Source organism: Delphinapterus leucas, chromosome X (genome assembly GCF_059928025.1).
Source record: "Delphinapterus leucas isolate spDelLeu-1000000601 "Yukka" chromosome X, BTC_Dleu_Yukka2, whole genome shotgun sequence".
NCBI lineage: Eukaryota > Metazoa > Chordata > Mammalia > Artiodactyla > Monodontidae > Delphinapterus > Delphinapterus leucas.
This window is the reverse complement of record NC_143150.1, coordinates 131,002,811-131,022,169: the sequence shown is the minus strand read 5'-3', so window position 1 is coordinate 131,022,169 and position 19,359 is coordinate 131,002,811.

The window sequence follows — 19,359 nt, the reverse complement described above, 5'->3', positions numbered from 1 at the left end:
AGAAGCAATGTGTTCAAGGCGGTTCTCTTACAAAACATCTGTGTACCTGTGGGGAAGCGTTCTTGCTTTAATTTACCAATGAATATGCATGTCCTGGTAGAAACTGCAAAACAGGAATGTGTCACTTAAAGAAGACAAGTTATCGACATAAGTTGGCAATTCTTGGTAGTAAAGACTGGCTCTTCGGAGACATGAAAATAGGGTTAATTCTGGAGGGAAGGTCAATATCCCTGTTGTATCAGTTTAAAGGGCAAAAAAAACAGTGAGGGGGAGCTTTGTGGGCTTGGGGACAGGAAGGGATTTGTTTGTGACAAAGGACTTCCTCCGTGGGGTTTCCTATGCAGATGTGCCTTGTCAAAGGTGAAACGTTGGAAACTTAAATCATTTGACGCATTTTTTATTTCTGTAAAAAATTTACTGAGGAATAATTGACAAATGTAATTGTGTCCAGTTAAAGTGTGTAATGTGATGGTTTGATACACATGTATATTGTGGAGTTATTACCAAGATCAAGATAATTAACATATCCATTACCTCACATAGTTAACGTTATACATTTTTTTATTTTTGGTGCTGAAAACAGTTAAGATCTACTCTCAGCTACTTTCAAGAGTAAATTCTGAGGACTGAATGCACAGCATGGTGACTATAGTTAATAACGAGGGATTATATACTTAATCATTTATTTGTAAAAAAAAAAAAAAAAAGGAATATCTCATAAAATACTTATAAATGCACTCTGAAAAGGAAAATAATACTTTTATACCAGAAAAAAAAAAAACCAGCCTCGCAAGGACAAGGGTGTAAATGTCCAAAAATTAAAAGAATATTTTAGTAAAGAAAATGAAAACTAAAAATGCATATGCTTCAAGCATCAAAAAAGCAGTACATACGTTCACACACCAGTGTCACAAAGCTGAAGAGCTTGTTAAGAGAAATAAGAAGAAAATAAGATAGCAGACTTTTACTCTTTTTCTTAGATAGCTCTAGCAGATGCCTGTGATTTAAAAAAATTAAAAGCTGGATTGTTACTTTAAAAAAATCAAAGATGGGGACTTCCCTGGTGGCACAGTGGTTAAGAATCTGCCTGCCAATGCAGGGGACACGGGTTTGATCCCTGGTCCGGGAAGATCCCACATGCTGCGGAGCAACTAAGCCCATTAGCCACAACTACTAAGCCTGCGCTCTAGAGCCCAACGAGCCACAACTACTGAAGCCCACGTGCCCTAGAGCCCGTGTGCTGCAACTACTGAGGCCACAAGCCACAACTACTGAGCCTGTGTGCCACAACTACTGAGCCCACATGCCTAGAACCTGTGCTCCACAACAGGAGAAGCCAGCCACCGGAATGAGAAGCCTGTGCACCACAACAAAGAGTAGCCCCTGCCCGCTGCAACTAGAGAAAGCCTGCGTGCAGCAATGAAGACCGAACACAGCCAAAAATAAACAAATAAAAAATAAATTAATTAATTTTAAAAAATCAAAGGTGGAAAGCCACATCTCAGCTCAAATAAGCCTTGAGCCACCGAAAAATACGACATCTGCAAATCATTCACTCATTAGTAATATCTAAGCCAAACAACTAGTTAACTTAGATTTAATCAATGACACATCTGGAAAAATTTAAAGAGGATTTGGGCTGATGGTTATACAGTTTTTTTCAACAAATTGCTTGAAAATTAATAACATGAGTTAAGAAGAATAGTTAAACTATCTTAAGAACAGTAAGAACCAAAGAAATCTTAACTCAATCTCAAGGGCTGACTGGTCCGTTAATATTAAATTGTCTTTTACTTTCATAAACTGCCTTCTAAGTGAACCTCCTAAGAAATCTTCTAATGATCTATACCTGGTTACTTTCTGCCCTTGGAAGTAAACTGATAACAAGGAAATTCTTTATATTTCAGGTATCTTAATTTGTAATGTTCTCTTCCACATTGTCCAGATAAATTTGACTGTTTTAAGTCCCAACGTTGATGTATTGTAAATTTTTATAGAGCATAACTCCTGTAATAGTAGATGATTTATGTAGATTTCACACACAGCGGCCTTTTTTGAAATGTTGGGATAAGGAGAAAGTCATGTTTGAACTGCAGGGGAAACAAGCAAGAGTTTTCCCTCCCTTTTACACCTTGAGATTACAGGCTGGCATGTTTTAATTACCAATATAAGTGCGAATGATGTATTTTACGGTAATGTGTCTGGCAGGCTTTAGAAAACGGAATTATTTAAACTAGATCATGGCCCCAATTTTGCATGTCCAGAGCTACACAATTTTCTCCTTCACAGAGGCTGTGTTTTAAATGTTTCCAGCTGAGTTCTGTCAGCTTGTGTTGCATGATGAATTGTGCCTGGGTTCCGTTTATCAGAAGGTGTTAAATAATGAGGAGAGAAAAAAAAAGTCACACAATCTCAGCCAGCTTTGTGTCCTACACACAGCAGAGACAGAACAGAAAGGCAGGTTGTTTTTTAAAAACAGGACGTGATTCTCCTACACATACTATGCTGTGCTCTAAGTTCTCAAGAGTAAACACATGTGAACGTTTAGGAGTCGACTAGAAAGGCACCGTATGACTCTACCTAAAATCTTGGCCATTTTTACCTTTTGTACAGCAATGGAGGTTTTAATTCCATTTGACTTCTGTTAGGCTGCACCCCGCATGCCTGCAAGCCCTATACTTGCCTGGCCTGGAAACGGAAGAAAGAGCCTGGGGTCAGCAACAGAGACATCAGTGGTTTAACAGATGGTGGACCTTACGCATCTGAAGCAAGGTCCTGGAGTGACAACGGGCCGTGTGTGGCAGATGATGGACAGGACATGGAAACAATCTTTGCTCCTCAGGGGGGAAGGAGGCTACCATTTACAGGGGGATTGGAAAGCTGGCTCAACAGTTACCAAGGAAACCAGCGGCTGGGGCAGGGGGCAAGCACAGAGGCAGTTACAGATTAAGCCCTATCATTAAAAGGATGTCAGTGAAGCAGCGTCTGGTCAAGCAGGGGATGGACAGAAAGATGACAACAGCCATCGCAAATGGGCTGACCATACACCCTCCCTTCTCAAACGGAAAAATGGGTTAAATTACATGGTTTGAGTCTCCTACCATGTACTCAATCAAACTAGATTATTAAGCATCAATCAACAGGAAATATGTATATTTAAGATCATATATACGTATCTATCTATCCGTCCTTCTATCTATCCATCCATCTCTCTACCTACCCATCTATCATGTATCTATGATCTATCACCTATCTATTGAGAGAGCATTGTGCGCATGAAATAGTTTATTTATCTATCTATTGAGATATAGTTAACATACCACGCTGTATTAGCTTTAAGTGTACAGCATCATGATCTGATCCAAGTAGAGAAGCAAAATGATCATCACAATGTGTTTCGTTAACATACATCACTGCACATCGTTTTTCCCAGTGATGAGAACTTTTAAGATTTACTGTCTTAGCAACTTTTAAATATAAAAAAGTGTCGCTCCCACTTACACTGATGGACAGATCATCCAGACAGAAAATTAATAAGGAAACAGAAGCATTAAATGATACGTTAGACCAGATAGACTTAATTGATATTGATAGCACGTTCTATCTGAAAGCAGCAAAATACACTTCTCAAATGCACACAGAACATTCTCCAAGACAGGTCACATCTTGGGTCACAAATCAAGCCTTGGTAACTTTAAGAAAATTGAAATCATATCAAGCATCTTTTCTGACCACAATGATATAAGATTAGAAATCAATTACAGGAAAAAAAAACTGTAAAACACACAAACACATGGAGGCTAAACAATATGCTACTAAATAACCAAGAGATTACTGAAGAAATCAAAGAGGAAATCAAAAAGTACCTAGAAACAAATGACAATGAAAACACGATGGGCCCTTCCCTGGTAGCACAGTGGTTAAGAATCCACCTGTCAATGCAGGGGACACGGGTTCGAGCCCTGGTCTGGGAAGATCCCACATGGAACAACTGAGCCCATGTGCCACAACTACTGAGCCTGCCCTCTAGAGCCCATGTGCCTAGAGCCCATGCTCTGCAAAAAGAGAAGCCACTGCAATGAGAAGGCCGCACACCACAACAGAGAGTAGGCCCCCCTCGCTGCAACTAGAGAAAGCCCGCACACAGCAGCAAAGACCCAACACAGCCATAAATAAATAAATAAATTTATTTTAAAAAAAAGAAAACACAATGACCCAAAACCTATGGGATACAGCAAAAGCAGTTCTAAGAGGGAAATGTATAGCAATTCAATCTCACCTCAAGAAACAAAAATCTCAAATAAACAATCTAACCTGACACCTAAAGCAACAAGAAAAAGAACAACAAAAAAACAAAACCCAAAGTTAGTAGAAGGAAAGAAATCATAAATATCAGAGCAGAAATAAATGAAATAGAAATGAAGAAAACAATAGCAAAGATCAATGAAACTAAAAGCTGGTTCTTTGAGAAGATAAACAAAATTGATAAACCTTTAGCCAGACTCATCAGGAAAAAAATGGAGAGGACTCAAATCAATAAGATTAGAAATGAAAAAGGAAAAGTTACAACTGACACCACAGAAATACAAAGGATGATAAGAGATGACTATAAGTAACTATATGCCAATAAAATGGACAACCTGGAAAAAATGGACAAGTTATTAGAAAAGTACAACCTTCCAAGACTGAAACAGGAAGAAATAGAATATACGAACTGACCAATTATAAGTACTGAGATTCAATCTGTGATTTTAAATACTCCCAACAAACAAAAGCCCAGGACCAGATGGCTTCACAGGTGAATTCTATCAAACATTTAGAGAAATCTCTTGCATTCCTATACACTAACAACAAAAGATCAGAAAGAGAAATTAAGGGGAAAATCCCATTTACAATTGCAACTAAAAGAATAAAATACCTAGGAATAAACCTGCCTATGGAGGCAAAAGAACTGTACTCAGAAAACTATAAGATGCTGATGAAAGAAATTAAAGATGATACAAATAGATGGAGAGATATATCATGTTCTCAGATTGGAAGAATCAATATTGTAAAAATGACAATACTACCCAAAGCAATCTACAGATTAAATGCAATCTCTATCAAATCACCCAGGGCATTTTTCAGAGAACTAGAACAGAAAATTTTACAATTTGTATGGAAACACAAAAGACCCCAAATAGCCAAAGCAATCTTGAGAAAGCAAAACGGAGCTGGAGGAATCAAGCTCTCTGACTTCAGAATATACTACAAAGCTACAGTAATCAAGACAGTATGGTACTGGCACAAAACCAGAAATACAGACCAACAGAAAAGGATAGAAAGCCCAGAGATAAAGCCATGCACATATGGTGACTGTATCTTTGATAAAGGAGGCAAGAATATACAATGGAGAAAAGACAGCCTCTCCAATAAATGGTGCTGGCAAAACTGGACAGCTACATGTAAAAGAATGAAATTAGAACACTCCCTAACACCATACACAAAAATAAACTCCAAATGGATTAAAGACCTAAATTTAAAGCCAAAAGCTACAAAACTCTTAGAGGAAAACATAGGCAGAACACTCTAGGACATAAAGCACAGCAAGATCTTTTTTTGACCCACCTCCTAGACTAATGAAAATAAAAACAAAAATGGGACCTAATGAAACTTAAAAGCTTTTGCACAGCAAAGGAAACCATAAACAAGATGAAAAGACAACTCTCAGAATGAGAGAAAATATTTGCAAATGAAGCTACTGACAAAGGATTAGTCTCCAAAATATAGAAGCAGCTCATGCAGCTCAATACCAAAAAAAAAACCCAACCCAATCAAAAGATGGGTGGAAGACCTAAATAGACATTTCTCCAAAGAAGACATACAGATGGCCAACAAACACATGAAAAGATGCTCAACATGATTAATTAGAGAAATGCAAATCAAAACTACAATGAGGTATCACCTCACACCTGTCATAATGACCATCATTAAAAAATCCACAAACAATAAATGATGGAGAGGGTGTGGAGAAAAGGGAACCCTCTCGCACTGTTGGCGGGAATGTAAATTGATACAGCCACTATGGAGCACAGTATGGAGATTCCTCAAAAAACTAAAAATAGAAATACCATATGACCCAGCAATCCCACTACTGGGCATATACCCAGAGAAAACCATAATTCAAAAAGACACAGGTAGCCCAATGTTCACTGCAGCACTATTTACAACAGCCAGGACATGGAAGCAAACTAACTGTCCACCAACAGAGGAACAGATAAAGTAGATGTGGTATATATATACAATGGAATACTACTCAGCCATTAAAAGGAACAAAACTGGGTCATTTATAGAGACGTGGATGGACCTAGAGACTGTCATACAGAGTGAAGTAAGTCAGAAAGAGAAAAACAAATATCGTATATTAACGCATATATGTGGAATCTAGAAAAATGGTAAAGATGATCTTACTTACAAAACAGAAATAGAGACACAGACATAGAGAACAATCGTATGTACACCAAGGGGGGAAAAGGAGGGGGTGGGATGAACTGGGAGATTGGGATTGACATATATACACTATTGATACTATGTATAAAATAGATAACTCATGAGTACCTACTGAATAGCACAGGGAACTCAGTGCTCTGTGGTGACCTAAATGGGAAAGAAATCCAAAAAAGAGGGGATATGTGTACACGTATAGCTGATTCACTTTGATGTACAGTAGAAAGTAACACAACATCGCAAAGCAACTATACTCCGATAAAAATTAATTATAAAAAAATAAATTAAACAGTGTCATTAACTATAGTCACCATGCCGTACATTACACCCCAGGACTTATTTATTTTATAACTGGAAGTTTGTACCCTTGGGTCCCCTTCACCGATTTTGCCTACCCCCCCAACTCTGGCAACCACCCGTCTGTTCTCTATATCTATGAGATGGATTCTTTTTGTTTGTTTGCTGGTTTGTTTTATACATTACACATATAACTGAAATCATAAAGTATTTTTCTTTTTCTGACTTATTTCACTAAATGTAATGCCCTCAAGGTCCATCCATGTTGTTGAAAATAGCAGGATGTCCTTTTTTTTAATGGAAGAATAATATTCCAGTGTATAGATATACCACATATTCCTTATCCATTCATCTGTCAGATGGATACTTCGATTGTTTCCGTATCTTGGGTATTGTAGATAATGCTGCAATGAGCACAGGGCTTTAGATGTCTTTTTGAGATAGTGATTTTGTTTCTTTCAGATAACTACCCAGGAGTAGAATTGCTGGATCATATGGTAGTTCTAATTTTAGTTTTTTGAGGAACCTCCACACTGTTTTCCATAGTAAAACATCTCATTTTAATTGATGTCTTACCTTGTAACCAACAGTCTAATCAGAGACTGACATGCATTACTTCGTTCAATCCTCGTACCATTCTGTGATGACACCGTTATCCCCATTTTATAGATAAGAAATTCAAGGGTCAGACAGCTGGGTGACTCTCTCTCCTAAGTGTCACAGTCCAGACCCTCTCCCCTTGAGTCCTCTGGGTTTAACTTCTGCACCACGCTTCCGAAAAGAAACATAAAATAAAAACAAGAGTCACCCACTGAGTGAAAAAGCTCTACCTCACACATTAAGAAGTTGGTATGCTTCCCTGCTGTGACATTTTTGAAATGACAAAGTTTTGGAGATGAAGAAGAGACGCATGGTCGTCAGAGGTGGGAGATTGTGGGAGCCTGAGAATGTGAAAGGGTAACACTAGGTAGATCTTTGTAGTGAGGGAATAATTCTGTATCTTTTTGTTTCAATTGAAGCAGAGTTGATTTATAATATTGTGTTAGTTTCAGGTGTACAGAAAAGTGATGCAGATATGTATTTATATACATATCTATACACAGTTTTTTTCCAGATTGTTTTCTATTATAGGTTGTTACAAGATATTGAATAGAGTTCCCTGTGCTCTACAGTAGGGCCTTGTTGTTGATCTTTTTGATATATGGTTGCGTGTGTCTGTTTATCCCACATGCCTGTTCTGTAGAGGAGCTTGTTTCTGTCATTTTTTTAGATTCCACACGTAAGTGATATGCCTCTCTTCACTTCTGGCTTCTTGATCCATTTTCAAATCCAGCAGCTCAGCACCTTTGAATCTCCCTTTTTGACTTCTTTGTGAGTCCTCACATCTTCTCTGGGACTGGAGCCCCCTGCCTCCCTTTCAAAAGGACCCTCGTGATGACTTTGGGCCCAGCTGGATCGCCGGGCATCATCTCCCCACCTCTAGATCCTCAAGATAACCACATCTGCAAAGTCCCTTTGACCATGTAAAGTGATATATTCACAGGTTTGAAATGTTAGGGCATGGACATGTTGGGGGTGGGGGAGCATAATTCATCCCCCTGGAGTACAGTCAGACAAGATAGTACTAAAGAAATGAACTTGCTGTCACCTTGAATAATAAGAATTATGAACGAAGCATGTCAGAGACGGATGCCAGCCCCTGCCATGTAGTTATAGCTACAATGACAGGGGTGGGTACAGATCTTCATTTTCTCCTGCTTTATAAATTTTCAAAATATGTTTGTATCTTTCAATGTCGATACAATTTAGTCTCTATAGAATCATACTGTGGATTCCCATGGAAAGGGAAGTATCAAGTGTCTGATACAGAAAACGGAGCGACCGAATGTGGTCGCTTGTTTCACAGTATTCTTGACTCGATTTGGAAACAGCTTTCCAAGTGCAATTGTACGCCAAGTTCCTGGGCAGATGCACAGCTTGCCAGCTAAAGGCAGAGACCCAGGTGTCGCAGCGGACACCTCAGCGTTAATAGCCTTTCAGGTAAGCTGTGTGTGACGCTGCGGTTTTCACGGAGCATGGAGGGATTCAGAAGACATCAGCTGCGGGCTTTTGCTTTTTTTTTTTTTTAAACAACCACTAAATAAAATGTGGCATTTATTTCAATTCAGTATACTGTATAGCTCCCCATGCAGGCAGTCTCAAATGCGGTTTCCATACTCAAAAATCTCCCACCTGCAGCCCGAGAGGCAGACATCCAAACACACCACCATAATTCAGTGAGAAGATTGAGGCATACATAATAAACGACAGACATAAAGCCAGACAGGATAAATATTCAAGGCTGGCAGACCTCACGAGCCATCCTCTCATCCTGAAGAATTATATAATGCATTCAGCTTTGTAGAGTGTTAGACTGATTTAGTTGACTATCAACTCCCACCAGGACACACCTTGGTTCTGTGACTTTGGCCTTAGGTTGTCTTTTATTTCACCTAATATTTTCTCGAAATGCTGGGTGACTACTCCTGCATGTTTGTGACCTAGAGCTGACTTACACACAAGGTAACAGTGCCTCTCAAACGTAATGCGCACCCAGATCACTGATGAAATGCAGATTCTGATTCTATAGATCTGGGGCGGGGTCTCTTTCTACCCTGCTCCTGAGTGATCATAAAACTCATGCCGTGGAGTAGCAAGTGGCTAGACAAACTGAAAAGAGACACCATTTAAAACTGTGAAGCCAGGTTCCTCTATAAGATTACGTGGAGAGGCATTCTATGATGGAAATATGTATTCAAACATTCTGACTCTACAAAGTGGAAAACTTGGGATTTCAGATTCCTCCAAGGGTCGTAATGGTCGTAATGCTATATAACAAATCCACTGTGAGAAAAAAGAAAAATCAAATTGTCTATCTCTCTTGCTCACGATCCATCCTTCCATCCAATCATCAATCCTTCCATCTATCCAGCCATACAATCATTTATTCATCCATCCGTCTATCCAAAAATCCATCCATCTTATTATCCATCTATCCATCCATCCAATCATCAATCTTTCTATGCACCCATCCATCCATTCAATCATCAATCCTTCCACCTATCCATCCGTACAATCATTTATTCATCCAACTATCAATCTATATATATGTGCATAAATGTTCAGTTGACCCTTGAACAAAGTGGGTTTCAACTTTGCAAATCCACTTATATGCAGATTATTTTCAATAGTAAATACGACAGTACTACATAATTTGCAATTTGTTGACTCCATGGATGTGGAACTGAGCATACAGAGAGCCAACTACACATTATACGTGGATTTCTGACTGCACAGATGGTTGGCACCCCTAACCCCCCATGTTGTGATATTCAAGGGTCAACCGTATTTATGAACACACACAAACAAGCCAGAGCAACGGCCCATAAATTATGATCTAAAGAAAAAAGTTAATTTCACCAAAGGACTGAGAGTGGGAAATGGAAGTAAATACAGTGACAGCGAAGGTTTTGTTAAAGAAAACATTTGGTGCCTGCACCAAAAGTGTGTATTTTAAATAGGGCTAGACAAACTGAAAAGAGACACTGTTTAAAACTGTGAGGCAAGATTTCTCTGTAAGAGTTCATGGAGAGGCATTCTATGATGGGAATGTGTATTCAAACATTCTGACTCTATAGTGTGGAAAACTTGGGCTTTGAGATTCCTCCAAGGGTTGTATTGTGGATGATAACAAATCCACTATGAGAAAAGAGGAAAATACAATCTCTCTCTCTCACTATCTATCATCCATCCATTGAATCATCCATCCATCAACCCATCCATCCATCCATCCATCCGTCCGTCCATCCATCCAATCACGCATCTATTCATCTATCTATCCATCCATCTACACATATATGCATACATGTACTTATGTATACACACACAAGCCAAAGCAATAGCCCATAAATTATATCCTAAAGACAAAAGTGAATTTTGTCAAGGGGTTGAGAATGAAAAATGCAAGTAAGATACAATAAGAGCAAAAGTTTTGTTAGAGAAAACTTTTGGTGCTTGCACCAAAACTCTGTTTTAAATACAAGCTGGATAGCCCTTCAAACTCAAAACACACACGTGCCTCCCCCCTTCACCGGTCCTAAAAGAAAGTTAGAGAAAACGGATGGCCTCTCGGGACTGGCCCTGGACACCTGTGAGATGCTTAGCCTTGGATTCTGAACAAGGAAGGGAGCTTAGAAATGGAAGTCCACATGGTTTGTGGCAATGCTTCTCCAAAGCAATTTCTCTGGATGCACAGAAAGCCAGACCTCTTGCAGGTTCCTACAGCCCACAAAGAGGTCCCCAGTACTGCCTGGTATGGGAAGCAAATACCTGCACTGTCAAATCCCAGCTCTATTTTGCCCCCACGCTTGCTAATAACCATGGCAAGAAAGTACTCTGGTGCCCTTCTTTTCATAATCTCATCTTTTATCTCTAGACATCTTCCCTTTGAATTCCTTGAGTCTTCTCCACTTTTCACATGGGTCTCGTTTCGGTCTCAGAAATTTAACCAGTCTGTCAAACTTTATTTCTGTTACAGACATAACTTTAAAATAAGCTGGATGACACAAGTGGCCAAAATTCTTCTACCAACACTTCCTGAAAAAAATTAAACTGGGACTTTCCTGGCGATCCAGTGGTTAAGACTCCGTGCTTTCACTGCAGGGGGCACGGGGAAGTAAGATCCCGCATGCCACGTGGCATGGCAAAAAAAGAAAAGAAAAAAAAAAAGAAAGAAAAAAATTAACCTGGTGAGATCAATACCCAGTTAACTGATCTCATACAAAACCTGACTTAGGGGGCTTCCCTGGTGGCGCACTGGTTGAGAGTCCGCCTGCCGATGCAGGGCACACGGGTTCGTGCCCCGGTCCGGGAAGATCCCACATGCCGCGGAGCGGCTGGGCCCGTGAGCCATGGCTGCTGAGCCTGCGCGTCCGGAGCTTGTTGCTCCGCAACGGGAGAGGCCACAACAGTGAGAGGCCCGCGCACCGCAGAAAGAAACAAAAACAAAACCTGACTTAGTGTTGCTCTTTCTACTAAAGTGTCTGAAATATAGAAAGCTCTGACAAAATCTAGGAGGCATCGATCTAAATGCATCTCACTGTATGGAAAATGTGCAGTTGGTTTCCTAGATGCTTTACAGCAGTTATTGTAAACATGAATCGCTGGGGCCCTGATCCCCAGCAGGTTTTGTGGATGGGTCTGCAGGTGCTAGATTCTAGGTGAGCAATCATCTCTGTTGCAAACAAATGTTCCCACCTGAAAAGGTTGAGACATATTTTTAGACATTTATTTAAAATTTCACATTATCACTCCATGTGTTCCCCAAGAATATCTGAGTCTTCTGTCCACGGTATATTCAAATGTTGGCTCCGGTGGTGATCTTTGGTTATCAGGCTTATTTCCAAAGATTTTTAAAAATTAATTGAGGGTCAGATTGGACTATGGTATATTTTTGACATTCCAAATGCCCTACCAAATATCAAAGAAGAAAAAAAAATCATACATATGTTAGAAAATGAAAAAGTACCCAAAAGATACGTTTCTGACATTTTCCTCACTCAAAACACTGAAACACCTGATGTGTGTTTTCTAATCATAAACAAGTCATTTCCTTATCATTCTCAGAACAGTCGATGTCTTCCTTTGCGTAAGAGTTTGAAGATTAATGTAAGCCTTTGAAACATAGCTGATGCTTAAACAGACCTTAATTTAAAGAAGGCTTTTAAAAGATGGGAATTATTTTAGGGAACGGGGAGAAATGGAGACGTTCCTGCCAGCCTTTGCTTAATAAGATGGGAGGGAATCTCTCGTGTCCTGTTGGTAGCATTGGTAGGAACATGCTTTGTGAGGAGTGGTTTCACCAAGTCATTACTACTAACCCTACAGCCGCCAACGCCAGGACTACAGGTCTGGTATTAGCACTGCTTGTACTGAAAAGGGACTTTCCTTTAGACCAGGTGGCATCCTAACAATTTCTTTAGTCCTTACAACTATGCTATATTGTAGGTATTATTACCGTCCCAATATAATGGATGCGTTGACCCCTTCTGGTGCTGCTGTAATGTGCAAATGTGTGCTTGTGGGTTTCTGTTTGCTCTATTTCTCTCTACTTGACATTTATCTGTTTCTTCTAACTGTAGACTTCAAGAGCAAAAGTCAGATATTAAAAATGACAGCCTTATAGGGTGTGTTAGCCCACTCTCAGCACTGTGTAAAGAGGCAACCCTGGGTCTGCTTCCCTGACTGCACCCAGACTGACACACTACCTCAATTGCCAAAACTATATAGTCCATGCCTTGGAGGGAATCATTTGTAGCTATTAAAATCATGGAATGGAAGAATCGTTAGTGACATGATAAAATTAGCGTGATATTTTAATTAAAAGAACGCAGACTGTACATCTAAACGGAAATAAAATCCTTATTTTGAGAAGCAATAAAAACAGTAAGCATGTATTTGAAGGTAAGAACAGTTTCCTAGGGATTTCCCTGGAGGCGCAGTGGTTAAGAATCCGAGTGCCAATGCAGGGGACACGGGTTTGAGCCCTGGTCCGCGAAGATCTCACATGACGCAGAGCAACTAAGCCCGGGCGCCACAACTACTGAGCCCACGCGCCACAACTACTGAATCCTGCCCGCCTACAGCCCGTGCTCCGCAACAAGAGAAGGCACCGCAATGAAAAGCTCGTGCACCGCAACGAAGAGTAGCCCCCGCTCACTGCAACTACGGAAAGCCTGCGCACAGTAACAAAGACCCAATGCAGCCAAAAATAAATAAGTAAATAAATAAACTTATATATAAAAAAGAAGTTTCCTAGTCTATGAGTTTTTAAAATTCCCTGAATATTTGACAACAAATATATTTTCTGTTTATCATCTCCATATACTTGAACTTATGGATATTTCTTTTCATTGTATTGTTTTGTGTCTGATTTTCACTATCTGTTGTTGCGGACAGAGGAATAAAATTACAAACTTCCCAAATTTCTCCAATCCATTTAAAATCACATAAATGAGTTAAAAATTTCTAATTTATCAAAAGATTTTTCAATATATTTATTTTTCAATGGTGCTTAGAAAGTCTGAGTTCCCTTTAAAAAGTATATCCATGCACAAGAAAATGAATGAATAAAGAGTGTAAAAGGTAAAAGAAAGTATAAGAGTATCTTATTTGCTGGCTAAAGCAATCCCTTAATAACTGAGTGGTTCCTGAAAAAAATGAGTTATTCTTCAAAAATAGGACTGAAAACTGGTCTCTTGTGTCTATACAGCTTAGGTATAATATCACTATCCATGAAAATAGTTTTCTTTACCTTCTTTATAAACAATTTTTGAAACTTCACACTTTTTAGATGATTTTGCTAGAAATAAGTGATTCTGAAATTATGGTAGTTTTCAACTCGCATATTCAAATGAATTTCACTGAGAAATTTTCATTATACTCTTTTTTTTGCCTTTCTCATACATAACTACTTATTCCATGTGTTGCCACCAACAACTAAGTTCCATTAACTTTAATGAAAAGGTTAATGAGTGCCTAAGAGTATTATTAAAATTGTCCTTGTATTTATTCAGCCATGTCTATATATTAAATATATAAATCAGTATATTCTCAACTCAAAGTTTTTTTCTTGTCCTTCACACAAATTTTAGTATATTTTGACGAGTAATATGAAAATATAAGAGCAAAGTGAGCCATATTTTTGGCATAATATGAGATATTCAAACTCAATGGTTTACTTAGTTGGCTCTCATGATTTTTCTTTTCTGATGCAGATAATAACTTTTAAGAGTAGAAAAACAGTTTATCCCAAGCTCTCAATGTGCTGTACATTCTTGGGAAATGTTTGCATTGCTTATATCTATGAAAATTATTATCTGATGGAATACTATAAATTTAGAAACATGCCCCTGCTACATGTTTAATATACAATTTAATATATTTTAATACATTTGTATCAATAATACATTTTAAATATGTTTTCAAGTTCTTACAGGACAGTGCATATTCAGGGGAAACTTAATTTTCATATTAAAAAGAGATCCCCATTTCTATCTTTGACCTATTGCTATGAATCCACGCTCCTCTTTCCTGCAAATACTTTCCAATACTGATGATTGTATGTTAAAGCCTCCTTAGGATAAAAAAATGATGAAGGGTCAATAGAATTTTCTGGTTTTTGTCTTTGTTTGTTTTGTTTTCTTTTGGCTGCATTGGGTCTACATTGCTGTGCGTGGGCTTTCTCTAGTTGTGGTGAGCGGGGGCTACTCTTCGTTGCAGTGCACAGGCCTCTCACTGCAGTGGCTTCTCTTGTTGCAGAGCACGGGCTCTAGGCACGTGGGCTTCAGAGTTGTGGCATGCAGGCTCAGTAGCTGTGGCGTGCAGGCTCTAGAGTGCAGGCTTAGTAGTTGTGGCGCACGGGCTTTGGTGCTCCGCGGCATGTGGGATCTTCCCGGACCAGGGCTTTAACCCGTGTCCCCTGCATTGGCAGGCGGATTCTTAGCCACTGCACCACCAGGGAAGTCCCCTCTCAGTTGTTTTTGTTTGCATTATCCAGATGAATTATTTTCAGTATGCCCATGTTGACATGCGTTTGGTTAACATTATTTCAAAGTTACCAGGGAACAGTCTTTTTATAAAAATACGCATTTCATCTACGCGCATTGTTTCTTTTAACTAGCAGTTTTTAATCTAATTTTATGTTGTTGTTCCTGGTTTTGGCTGGTCTATTATTACTCAGTAGTTTTGTAATATATTTTTGCCTTCATTTTCTTACTTCCCAAAGTTCTTTCATCTGTAACTGAAATAATTAAAGAATATGCAATGCTAGACATTTTCTTGATATACTTTTAAATAGGAATTGTAGATGTAAAAAAAAAGGAAAGCAACACAGGAATTAATATTAACAATTTTCAGAGCAATGAATCTTCGTATTTTCAAGCATTAGTAAACAGCCCATTTGCCGCTGAACTACCAAAAATACATATTTCAATTTCTCTTGAGAACCTCTCACTAGTTCTGTTGCAATTTAATTAAATAGCAAGGTAGCACTGATTTCATGAATCTGTATATCAAAGCTCTCTAGAATATACTTGAAGAGGATTTTTAAAGTAAGTGTAACCCTGAAATGCTGGGGCGAATACGTCAGTATGCTTTCAAGTGAAATACATTTCTTTGAAGTGAATAACACAAAATTTCAATGACACCTATGATTCAGCCACTGACACTTTACAACAGTAATATTCCTTCCTGTTTCAAAACTGTGGATTTCAAAGCAATCCCCACCCAGAGGGTTATACAAGTGTGGGCTTTGACTTTAGCTGTGAGCTCCTGAAACTGTGCACAATGCATAGGTTCCTAAAACCATAGACATCTTTCTGTCTACACTCTCTCATATTCTACATCTAATCTGTTAGATGAATACTTTTGGCTAAACCTCCGAAATACTCTGAGGATCAGATACCACTGCTGACCAAACTCAACGGCATCGCCCTGAGGGCTGAGCCGCCATTTTTTTTCCCCATGAATCTCTGCATCCTTGGTCTCCACCACTCGGGCACAAGTCCGAGACGTTTCCCAACACAGGTAAGCAGACGATAACCGCCTTGCTCAATGCTTTGCAATAGCTCTCCAAGGTAGTCAGCGAAACAGACTTAAATATCTGGTACTCTGTCACACTGAGTTCTCATCTTGTATTTCTCCTACCCTCCCTGCCTTCAAGTCAGAGGTTACCTGGGAGATACCTGCTCACTCCTGCCTTGGGGTCTCTGCATTGTTTGGTCCCCACACCTGTGTAGCTCCCTCCCTCACTCCTTCCAACTCTTCCTTCAAGAACCGTCATGCCCGTTTTGCTTTCCCTTTCTGCCTTTAGACCTTAGTGAAAATTTCAGCCCACAACTCCACACTTCTCCTCCGCAGCCTGCCTGCCCTACATCAACTGTTTCAATAGCACTTGCTATTCTATTTTTCTAAAATAACTTTTAGTTTATTTGCTATATTCTTCATTGGCTCTTTTACTAATTGTAAGACCCCCAAGGGTAAGGATTTTTGTTTTGTTCATCACCAAAGTATCTTCAGCATCCTGTCTGGGACAATTCTATATCAGAAAACAGATATGGACCATAGGATATCACTTATAGGTGGAATCTAAAATATGACACAAGTGAACCTACCTATGAAACAGAAACAGACTCACAGACATAGAGAACAGACTGGTGGTTGCCAAGGGGGAGGGGGTTGGGGGAGGGATGGAGTGGGAGTTCGAGGTTAGCTAAAATGTTAACTATTTTATATAGGATGGATAAACAACAAGGTGCTGCTGTAGAGCACAGGGAACTATATTCAACAGCCTATGATAACCCATAGTGGAAAAGAGTGTAGGTTTGTATAACTGAGTCACTTTGCTGTACAACAGAAATTAACACAACATTGTAAATCAATTACACTGCAGTTAAAAATTATAAATAAAAGAAAACAGGTATTAAATAAATAAAGCAGCACCCCACCTGGACATTTCTTTATCAATACATGAAAATATGAACACAATTTCTACAATTTCTCTTTAAACTAACTTAATTCAACATGGCATAGTACCCATAAGGGTTAACTGCAAAGTCTGCTTATCTTTCCGCATGCCATGTGATTACTAAAATAGTTATCGCCATTGATTGCATCCCTCTGCACCATTTTCTATCCTTATGAAAGAGTTTGGGGCATTTACTCTAGTAGAGCCTTTCTAGGGAGTCCAGTTATTGAGTATGATGAATGCATTCCATGAAAACAAAAGACTGGGGCAAATGCAGAAACTCACCAGGACTTAGAGAAAGGCATAAAACCAAACAAGAGAATACACTACAAAATGAGTGTTCATTTGAAAATGTATTAAAAAAAAAATCTGCCCATAAATATCTTGTAATAACCTATAATGGAAAAGAATCTGGAAAAGAATGATATATATACATATATATATGCCTGTACACCTGAAACTAACACTACATTGTGGATTAACTATAGTTCAATCTAAAAAATGGTTTAAAAAATCTGCCCACAATCATTTTTATAAATTAAACGATTATGGGAAAAAAACAGTTTCATGTGTCAGGAAAGATTCAATAAAAACCATCAGGCTTACTCATATCTTCAACATTTATTGAGCACCTACCGCATAGATGTATGCAGTAGCCTAGATGTAGGGAATAAAACAGGCATGCAACCCTCTTTGTTCCTCTTAAACATCCTTGACAGGGAACAACAGCACAGCAGGAGCTCGGAAATACTTCTGTGTCTTTGCTGCAAGTGTTTGCATCCTTCAGTTTGATAAAAGTTTATGGATGCCTCTTATTTGCAGAGTACCAAGGCAGCCAACAAAGGTGGAAGGATAAATGACACATGATTTAGCCCCTGTTTACTAAGAGCCCTCCGTCTAATAAATGCACAAAGATTTGGAAGAAGGTAGGGACTTCTTTGGCAATTGTGTCGTGGTTATTGTTTTGTTATCTCTCTCTCTGCTCCCCGAGATAGTTTTATATTTCAGAGTTCATAGACATTACTGGAATCCACTATACCTCAGGCATATCTGTGTCTTTAGGGGTAGGAATGTAACCCACCCAGAAATGGGACATGGTGTGGAGGACGGTTATGATACAGACACAGGGTACCATTAGCATATAAGGAAAAAATCTGGTAACTTCTTCCTTTATAATTTTTACAATTTTTTATAACTTAAAAAATTAATTTGTTATTGACTTTAGGTAAATGCTCAGGTCATTAACTCTTTGGCAATACATTTGTAAGCAATATTATTTGCAAAGAAATTAACAGTGCAAACTACCTCTATGATAAACAAATTTGTGTGTATCCCCTTTATGTTATGGACCCTAGGATACTAATTCCCATTTGTGTCACTAAATTAAAATAATAACCGAGATGACAAAGAAGGGTCAATGTTCACAGACTGGGTGGATGACTGCTAAATCAATTGTGGAAAAATCTAAATGTAAACAAAAATAAATATCCAATGTGTAATAGCTACCTAAAGGTACCCACAGAAATGAGTAAGGAAGCAGAAGAGTTTTAAAGTGAAGACTAAAGAAAAAAAATAATGATTTAAGATGGAACAAAATTACACTAGATGAAGGTGATATTTGAAACTTAAAATATTCTGATTTTAGCTGACTTTTTTTTTTTTTTTTTTGAGCAACAGCCAAGCTTGTAACCACAGGATGGAAATCCACAGGGCCAAATGCACGAGAGGAAACACCATGAAGAATTCACAGAAGCAGAAGTGAGACAGTCCTTGCAGAAGGCTCATGCACGCAGGGATTCCAAAGCATGTTGGCCATTTTCTGTCTACATTCTTTCTGTCCTTTTTAATTGTTCTGTCATTGTTTATAAATGGAAAATCACCTTTCCAACAGTTCCAAGGGAATTCAAAAACTGGATGGTCGTGTCCACATATATGTGGAATCTAATACACAATAAACTAGTGAATAAAATAAAAAGAGAAGCAGACTCACAGATACAGAGAACAAACTAGTG